Below are 10,258 nucleotides of genomic sequence, written 5' to 3'. Positions count from 1 at the left end.
TAAAATTCTATATAAGTATAAGAAAGATCAATAAGACTATCTATCCAAGCAATATCTTCTTTTAATTTCTTAATTGCAAGCATAATATATGAAAAGCAAACTGAAAGAAGTGAAGAAAACTTACATAAGAGACTTTGATCTTACAGAAGAAGATGAAAGAAAACAACAGTAGATTTACAGAACTCACTACTCACAAACACTCACAAAATTGTTTACAAAACACTCAGAAGAACACTTAGAATTTACAGACACTCTGAGCTACTATGCTTTCATTTTATTTTTCACGGTGTTATTTTTCAGTGTCTTCCAAAGAGGAGGAGCTTCTCCTTTTATAGATGGCGGACACCAAACTTCAACAAATTATGGTTGAGAGATGCTGATGGGCCTTGATGGAGATGGTGTCGAATAGACATTCAATCAATCGAAAGTGAAAGTTGAACAACCTCAAGATAATGTGTTGCTTTCAAAAGTAGGTACACCTCATAAGGTGTGATGTAGTTGTCAGAAGCTGATAAGTTTCAGCCGAAAGATATTTTATCGGTAATCCAAGTGTGTGACTGCAATTAAGCCATGAAAAGAGTCTCTGGCATTCCACGTGGGAGAACCCACTATTTTTCAGAAGAGTTTTAGTTAGGTGAATTATTAAAGTGTCCACCCGTGACACTCACTATAATGCGCTTATAGTGCTGCGTGACGTGTGCCAAGATGTTAGTTTGACAAAAGTGGCACTAGGTGTGGATGCTTGACACCTGGCAAGTATCAGAATAGCGTGTCTGATAATCATGGCACAAGGTTAAGGTACACAGAGACCTCTTGATATCCCTGAAGAAACCAAATTCCAGATTAAAAAAAAACTCTTAATTCAAGAATATAGATCCGCTAAGAATGAAGGAAAAAGAAAAATTTTTGAAGAACATTATCCTTCTAATTCTACGCGGCAAGAGCTTCATGAGAAATGGGTTTCTCATATGAAAACTCATCAAATTAATCTTCCTTTTTTCTCATGGTTAAAACTGTATCTGCTTAGCAGATCCTCTAATTCTCATCAGATTAGTGAGATCAAGAAGATAAGCACCACTTATGTTTCCAAGGACAGAACAGTAATTGAATATGTTCATCCTCCCATTCAAGCCTTAAAAATAGGTGAACATAGATCTGCAGTTCCGCTTAAAACTTCTAGCCGAACTTCTGCACCTCTGGCTGAATCGCAATTGAGTCACGTTTTTGAACAAAATAACTTTACTAACCTTTGCCTTCAGTCTATTGGAACCCAAACTGATTGTATTGAGACAATCGTAGACTCATTAAAAACTACTACCCCGTCTACGTCTCATACGACATCTAAATATGATTGGCCAACTTTTGCTTCTCAACCTAGAAGCACTCCTAAAGAGCCTTCTACTTCTCAACCCAGAAGTAATCAGTCTGTTCTGTTTAAACCTCCTCCTGCTTTGGACATTCCCAAAAAGAAACCAGAGTCAACCATTCTTGATGAGATTGTTACTCGACTCCAGAAACTCCAGGTTACTAAGGATAAATTAGAAGACAGCCAGGCCCTAACTGTTTCTCTTCCTGACCTTTCAGATTCTGAAATAGAATTTGCTGAAAAAGAATCCCAGTCTATGCTACCTCAACAGGCAGCAATTCCTGAGTCTCTTCCTTAGCTTAATCAAGTTATGAGAAGTGCTCGAAAAGTTATGCCTATCGCTCCTACAAATTATTATTACCCTCGACCTTCTCCTGTCGATCTTCAATTCGAAGTAGAAGGAGCACCTGCTAATTTCTCAATTGAGGGTAATACTATTTTTGAGTGGAATATTGATGGTTTGTCTGAATATCAAATCATCAATCTCCTGAAATAGAAACTGATGTATGCTACAAATGCAAAGCTAAATCATTCATCTGATTCAGATGTTGCTAAAATGATAGCAACATGATTTTTTGGCCAACTTCGTGGTTAGTGGGATTTTTATCTGTTTGAAGATGTTGAATAGTAGATTATAGGTGCTACAACCCATGTTCCGCTACAGTTAACTGAACAATTAACTGATGGTAATTATGCCCAGCGAACTGTTTATGTGAACCAAGAAGATGCGGTTAACACTCTGGTTTACACCATAACTCTTCATTTTGTTGGACCAGCTAAAATTCTAGCTGATCGAACAAAAGAACAATTAATGAATCTTCGATGTCCTATATTATCTCATTATAGATGGTATAGAGATGTCTTTTTTGCTAAAGTCTTTTTTAGAGAGGATTGTAACAATGCTATATGGAAAGAAAAGTTTCTCTTTGGTCTACCTCCCTTATTTGCTCAAAAGGTCAGGTATAGACTTAAAGCAAAGCATAATGGCACTATTCCCTTCGAGCAATATACGTATGGGGAATTAGTTGCTGAAGTATGCAATGAAGGTCTTCAACTCTGCACAGACCTTAAACTCAAGAAACAATTGTCTAAAGAAAGACAAGCTGGATTCCGAGAACTTGGAGATTTCTGTGAACAATTTGGATTTGAAAAGGTTCATCCCTCAGGTCCAAATAAAACTCATCGGAAACTCTCCAAGTTTTCTAAGTCTAAATACTAGGCAAAACATTATAAGACTTAGCCTAAGCGCTTCTTCAAGAAACGCTTTTCTAAATCTCGTCCTCAAAATACTTTTCCTAATAAACCCCCTGTTTGTTATAAATGTGGAAAGGTAGGACATTATAAGAATAACTGTCAAACTAAAGTCAGAATCAATGCTTTAGAAATTGATGATTCTCAGAAGCAAAATCTTGAAAGAGTTTTACTATACAACTCTTCTGACCCTGAGCCAGACTCTGATCCTAACTCGGATCAAGATATAGCTCAACTTGAGTTCGATAGTGATTCCTCTGAGTCTCAATCCCAGACTCCTCATTGTAGTTGTGATACTTATCGGGCTATGCTTAAGGAAAATGGTTTAATGGTTCTTTCTTCTGAAGAATCATTCCTCCTAAAAACTATTGATTAAATCAATGATCCTGCTACTAAGGCTCAACTCTTACAATAGTATATAACCTTAGTCAAGGATAGTACTAGGCCTAGCCCTGTTCCTGCTCAACCCAAGGTTCAAGATTATAGTTTTAAAACTATAATAAATCGAGTTAAAGCCGCATCTCTTACTCGAGAACCTACAATTCAGGAACTCAGAAAGGTCCTCAACGAAACTAAAACTGAAGTTCAGAATCTTAAGCAACGAATTCAGATTCTTGAACTTTACAATTCACAAAACTTTGAGCCAAATGTCGAAGAAGAAGCTTCCTTTAAGGATCTACTAGCAACTCAACCTATAGTAGCTAGTACCTCTGCATCTCCTGCTGCAATTTCTTCTGAAAATGCTCAAGTTTTAACTATTCAAAAGGTTCATACTCATAGATGGCATGTAATGATTGACATCGTTGTTAATCATGAGTTTAGCCTTAAAACTATCGCATTAATTTATTCAGGCGCTGATATTAATTGTATCAACGAAGGACTTGTACCTTCTAGATACTTCAAGAAGACCACTCAGAAATTTTTTATTGCTGATGGATATAGAATGAAGATCGGATATAAACTCCCCTCTGCTTCTATCTGTTGTAATGGATTCTGCCTGAAGACTCCTTTTATAATGGTAAAAGGACTTGCTCAATTTGTACTTCTAGGCACTCGATTTCTATCCCAGATGTATCCTCTACAAATTGACATTGTTGGTCTTCACTCGGTGATTCAAAATCACCCTATTACTTTTGATTTCATCGAGCCTCCAAAGGTTCATACAGTAAATGAAATCAGGGCTCAAGTTCACTCCAAAGAACAGTTTATATGCTCTTTATCTTCTGAAATTCAGCAAAAGAACATACAGCAAAAAATTGATGATCCTAGTTTTCAAGTTCGAGTTCGAAGCTTTCAAGCTCAACTTGAAAAGGAAGTCTGTTCTGATATTCCTACAGCATTCTGGTCGAGAAAAACTCATATTGTTACTCTTCCATATGAAGATAACTTTTCTGAACACCAGATTCATACCAAAGCTCGGGCAGCTCAAATGCCTGATCTTTTAAGGGAAACCTGTCAAAAGGAAATCTCTGAACTCCTTGCCAAAGGTCTTATTAGACCTAGTAAGTCTCCCTGGAGTTGCACTGCATTTTATGTTAACAATAATGCTGAAATTGAGAGAGGTGCACCCAGATTGGTAATCAATTATAAACCCTTAAATAAGGTTCTTAAGTGGATCCGGTATCCTATCCCTAATAAAAGGGATCTTCTTAACAGACTATACGCCTCTAGTGTATTTTCTAAGTTTGATATGAAGTCCGGATACTAGCAAATTCAGATAGTAGAGAACGAAAGGTATAAGACAGCTTTTCTTGTCCCATTCAGCCAATACGAATGGAATGTTATGCCCTTCGGTCTTAAGAATGCTCCCTCTGAATTTCAAAATATAATGAATCAAATCTTTAATCAATATTCACAGTTTACAATTGTGTATATTGATGATGTCCTTATTTATTTCCAGGACATTTCCCAACACTGGAAATATTTAAATCTGTTCTTCTCTGTTATTCGACAAGCAGGACTTGTTGTTTCTGCAAAGAAAATAAAATTGTTTCAAACTAATGTTTGCTTCTTGGGACACTATATATCCTTCGGATCTATCATTCCTATAGAATGAGCCATTCAGTTTGCTGACAAATTTCCTGATGAAATAATAGATAAGACTCAACTTCAAAGGTTTCTTGGTAGCCTAAATTATATTGCTGAATTCTATAAAGATTTAGCAAAGGATGCCAAACCTTTGTTTAATAGGTTTAAAACTCAGCCTGAACCATAGACATATGTACATACTGACTCTGTCCGAAAAATCAAGCTTAAAGCTAAAACTCTTCCGTGCTTAAGCTTAGCACAACCTAATTGTTTTAAAATTGTTGAGACCGATGCCTTCGAATTCGGATATGGTGATATTTTGAAGCAAAAGTGTCCTAACCTTCCTAAGGAAGTATTAGTACGATTTACTTCAGGTACTTGGAATTCCACTCAACAAAAATATTCAATAATAAAAAAGAAGATTCTTTCACTTGTTTTGTGCATAACCAAATTTGAAAGTGATCTTCTAAATCAACATTTTTTAGTACGAGTCGACTGTAAGGTAGCTAAGGATGTTCCTGAAAAGGATGTCAAAAATCTTGCCTCAAAATAGATCTTTGCTCGATGGTCGTCACTCCTTTCCGTTTTTGATATTGATATTGAATTTATTAAAGGCAGTACTAACTGTTTACCTGATTTCTTAACTCGAGAATTTTTACAGGGCTCCTAAGCAGAAGGCTGTAGTCCCTGTCTCCCTTAATAAAGATGTTGCCTCATCTTCTTCTAGGCAACTATAAAAACACCCTTCTTCTATAGCCTCTCAGTCTCCTTCACCTGCCTCAATGTTAAGGCCAGCCAATAACACCCCTTTTATAGCAACAAACTTTATCCCAGTTATCCTTGTTGAAGCCATCCATCTTCGTCACACCCCTTCTGAAATAGCTACCATCTATCTCCGTGACCACCTTCATCCCTCTACTGGTGATAAAACTCATTTTTTCTATGAAAGAATTCTTGAAGAAACTCAAAGTGTTCAAATTCATCACAACTATAGATCTGCACATGTTCGGGCTTATTCGAAGCTCAATATAATTAACATCATTCGAGATCGCGAATGGGGATCTTCTCCCTCATTCAAACGTGAATTCAATGATGTCACCGGCCTTAAACTCAGGTCATATGATTATGCTGATTATGTTAAAGCATGGGACATGATATTCTTATATTAGAACGATCATGAGACCCATTCCTGGTTTGTGAAGTTTCGACTTCAACACACCTTATTAGGTGTGCCAAACTGGTTTCTTCATTGGTTCTTCACTTCGGGACCCCCAACAGAATTTCTTCCTCTAGCTCTTCGGCAGTCTGTTACTAAGTTTCAAGAATTCAACCCAACTTTGGATTCTCGGGGCTCTCTTCGTTCATTTTTTTATCCTCTACGAAGTTCCCTGGATCCTCCAATGGCGGTATCAAATGACTACTGATGAATTTGAAAAATGGAATTATGTTCCTCATTTGGAGAGACATTTTTCCGTTGAATGGTGGGATAAATTTTGAAATTTCACCATTAACGGGTTCCCACTTTGTTCCCAAACGTGGTATTGGTACAGAACTCCCTCTGGCCCCTTCTGCTTCACCAACAGTCTAGACGCCCTTTTCCAACATTTTTCAAGCTGCTCGGCGTCACCTCCCCTATTTATCTTATGAGCAGATTCAAGAACGCATTCTCACTGCTATCGGTTTTAATCTGCAAGCCGCCTCTACAGCATTAACATCCTCGTCCTCCACTCTTCCTCCTTTCGATGCTGACAGTCCCTACGTTTCCCGACCTGACCAACCCTGTGCCACTTTTGTCAGACTAAAAAAAACACCCCAAAGGGATATCAAGAGGTCTCTCTGCACCTTGACCCAGTGCCGTGATTATCAGACACGCTATTCTAATACTTGCCAGGTGTCAAGCATCCACCCCTAGTGCCACTTTTGTCAGACTGACGTCTTGGCATGCGTCACGCAGTACTATAAGCGCATTATAGTGAGTGTCACGGGTGGACACTTTAATAATTCACCTAACTAAGACTCTTTTGAAAAACAGGAGGTCCTCTCACGTGGAATGCCAGGGACTCTTTTCGTGGCTTAATTGCAGTCACACACTTGGACTACCGACAAAATATCTTTCGGCTGAAGCTTATAAGCTTTTGACAACTACATCACACCTTATGAGGTGTACCTACTTTTGAAAGAAACACCTTATCTTAAGGCTATTCAACTTTCACTTTAGGTTGATTGAATGCCTATTCAACGCCATCTCCATCAAGGCCCATCAGCATCTCTCAATCATAATTTATTGAAGTTTGGTGTCTGCCATCTATAAAAGGAGAAGCTCCTAATCTTTGGAAGACACCAAAAAATAACACTGTGAAAAATAAAACGAAAGCATAGTAGCTCAGAGTGTTTGTAAATTCTAAGTGTTCTGTAAACAATTTTGTGAGTGTTTGTGAGTAGTGAGTTCTGTAAATCTACTGTTGTTTTCTTCCATCTTCTTCTGTAAGATCAAAGTCTCTTATGTAAGTTTTCTTTGCTTCTTTTAGTTTGCTTTTCATATATTATGCTTGCAATTAAGAAATTAAAAGAATATATTGCTTAGATAGATAGTCTTATTGATCTTTCTTATGCTTATACAGAATTTTATTTTTACTTATTTCCTGAAAATCCGGACCACTTCTCTAACCTTCATCGGTTAGAAACCCTTGAATTAGCAAGACTCTGTGCTAAGAAGGGACAACTGCTCAGTCTAATAGCTTCCCTTACGTAATCTTTGATCGGAGTGATCCTGGAAGTAAATGGAATCAGAGCCAAGTTAGAACAGGTGCCAAATTCGTAAGGACCATTAAGTTGGTAGTGTTTCACCCTTTGTCGTATAGACCTACACCCAAATCGTGTCGACCTACACCCAAGTCGTACTCATCCGTGTTGCCATAGATAGGCGTTAAAGGCGAACAAGTATTGACAGTAGGCGGGATTGACAGTAGGATATATTGACCCGAGACCCTTATTGACTCGAACCTCTATAGCATGGCTTCATACTTTCGCTCCAGTTCTCGAAGATCTTCATCTTCTGAGGCTAGCACATCCAGAAGGACTCAAGACTCAGTCCACAATTCCGAAGAAGTGGTTTTTCCCAACCTAGAAGTTGCTATAAATAATTATACCATACCTAGAATACCTGAATCTGAGGTATACCATAAAGGCACTTTCACATTTCACAGTGACTTTGTTATTAAGACATGCGAAAGCACTCATACTCTTGCTTCTGATCAAGAGAAAATTCAACTCTTAATCAACTCTCAGATCCAGAGGCATAGAGAGCATGGATTTAAGTTTATCCACATTGGTCTAGTTCAGGTCGCCCTAGAACCCTTAACTCTCCCAGGGTTGAATATCGCAGTTTTTGCTGCCATTAGAGATGCAAGGATGAATAATTTTAATGAATCTCTAATGGGTCTTATTGAGACCAGTCTCTGTGAAGGACCTGTCTATTTTCAGAGTAGACCCAACCTTCCTATGTCCCTGATTCTCATGGTATGATAAATTTTTTAAATGGTATTGTTACTACCTTAAGAACTTTTGGATACGATATTCTTCCAGGAACTCAAAATATTACAGTAATTTATCGTATTTATTATAAGGCAATGACCACCTGTGCCCCTAATGCTAAGGTTATAGATCCAAAAGGTTGAACCGTCTGTTTCCAGGCAAATTCTGAAAGATCTCAAGTTTTTGTGCCTAGATGTATCAGATGGTCAGAAATAAACCTTCCTGACTTTTGGACCTTAACCTCTGTGGCTCAACCTCAGCCACCTTTGAGAACGTCTCCATCATGCATCACTCAGCTTCCTTCTGGTGATGTTGAAATTACTTTTGACCGTAGATCTCATGATTTTAGGAGATCAACCTCTTTTGTAATTTCTTCTTCTTCTGAATATCCTCAGTATCAAGCACCCTCTAGTGTTTCTACCTCTAGAATTCAGAATGAGAATTATGATGGAATAATCAATCTTCAGGGTACAAATCGTACACATTCCCAGGTTAATCAACCTGTTTATGGTCCTCTGCAAAGAGACCACTCCTAGGCTCAGTACCAGCCTTCTCAAGCTCCTATTAATCAGGAAACTGGATCTTCTTCTCCAACCCCATCTGATTTGCAAGCTTCAGGAATTATGATGCTTCATATCACAGAAGAACCCAAATTCCAGATTAATAAGAAATTCTTAATTCAAGAATATAGATCTGCTAAGAATGAAGGAAAAAGAATAATTTTTGAAGAACATTATCCTTCTAATTCTTCGCGGCAAGAGCTTTATGAGAAATGGGTTTCTCATATGGAAACTCATCAAATTAATTTTCCTTTTTTCTCGTGGTTAAAATGGTATCTTCTTAACATATCCTCTAATTCTCATCAGATTAGTGAGATCAAGAAGATAACCACCACTTATGTCTCCAAGGACGGAACAGAAATTGAATCTGTTCATCCTCCCTTTCAAGCCTTAAAAATAGGTGAACATAGATCTGCAGTTCCGCATGACAAGGGTTGTGTATATTGATGATGTCCTTATTTACAGAACTTTAGGTGAACAAGGCCGACTGCTACCTCCAAGATTCGACTACTACCTTCAAGAATCGATTGCACACAACCCTCGAGATCACTTACCCAACTCCCTTGAACACTATGGAGTTGTCCATTACTAGAGATTCGTCATTCGTCCTTCGCCCTGCCTCACATTCGTCCAGCTCCGTGAACCCTACGGGGTTTCTTTCTTCAACCTTGAAGAGTCTACAAAAAGGTGGGAAAAGCATCCTACTTTTTAGGTGAGATCATCCTTTGAAGTCTTTCATTCAGTAGAGGTAGATCAGTTCAAGCTTTGATTTACCTTTCCTCAACCGTATCTCTCCTCTTCAAGGTAGTATTTCATTTTCCCCCGATCTACTGAAACCCTAACACATTTTTTAGCTTCATCGTTCTGCTGCAAGCTAGTAACATATTTCCTTATTTATGTGTGTTGCTGCAGAGTCTGAAAAAAAAATTAGGGATTTGGGACTCTTCGGTTCCGCTGCAAGCTAGCAACTACAATTTTTGGATTGGCTGAAAGGGAGAACTGCAGAGGACTTGCATAGGTATGAATTTGGCTCTGTTTGGTTTCGATTGGTGTTGGGTGGGACCAAGAATGCTTGGATTTGACTGTTTAGGTTTTGGATTTGGACAGTGTTTCGATTTCTAGTTCAGGCCTTGAACTGAAAATTATGAGAAATTTTGAAGAATGAGGAATTGATCGAACATATATGGTCTTCTTTTCTTTTCTTCTGTTTCCACTCTAGACTTCCCAAATCATGAATTAGACACTGTATACTTCTCTGTTTCCTTTTTCAAATTGCACAAGTAATGATTTTCAAAAGATAATAGGGATTGTTCTCATGGATTAATTTGAAACTATTACTTCATATATATTCATGATACAGCTTTTTTTTATTTTTTTTTTGTTTTGGGGCCTTGATTTTGATTTTATTTACTTGGTTGGTTGTTGGCATTTCAAAATGGCATTATATAGGTGATTTAGTTGAAGGGTCCATTATTTTCAAAATGGCCTTGGTTTTGAGAATTAATTGAGGGGCTAGGCT

Source organism: Macadamia integrifolia, unplaced genomic scaffold, assembly GCF_013358625.1.
Source record: "Macadamia integrifolia cultivar HAES 741 unplaced genomic scaffold, SCU_Mint_v3 scaffold445, whole genome shotgun sequence".
Classification (NCBI taxonomy): domain Eukaryota; kingdom Viridiplantae; phylum Streptophyta; class Magnoliopsida; order Proteales; family Proteaceae; genus Macadamia; species Macadamia integrifolia.
Note: the sequence above shows the minus strand (reverse complement) of the source record.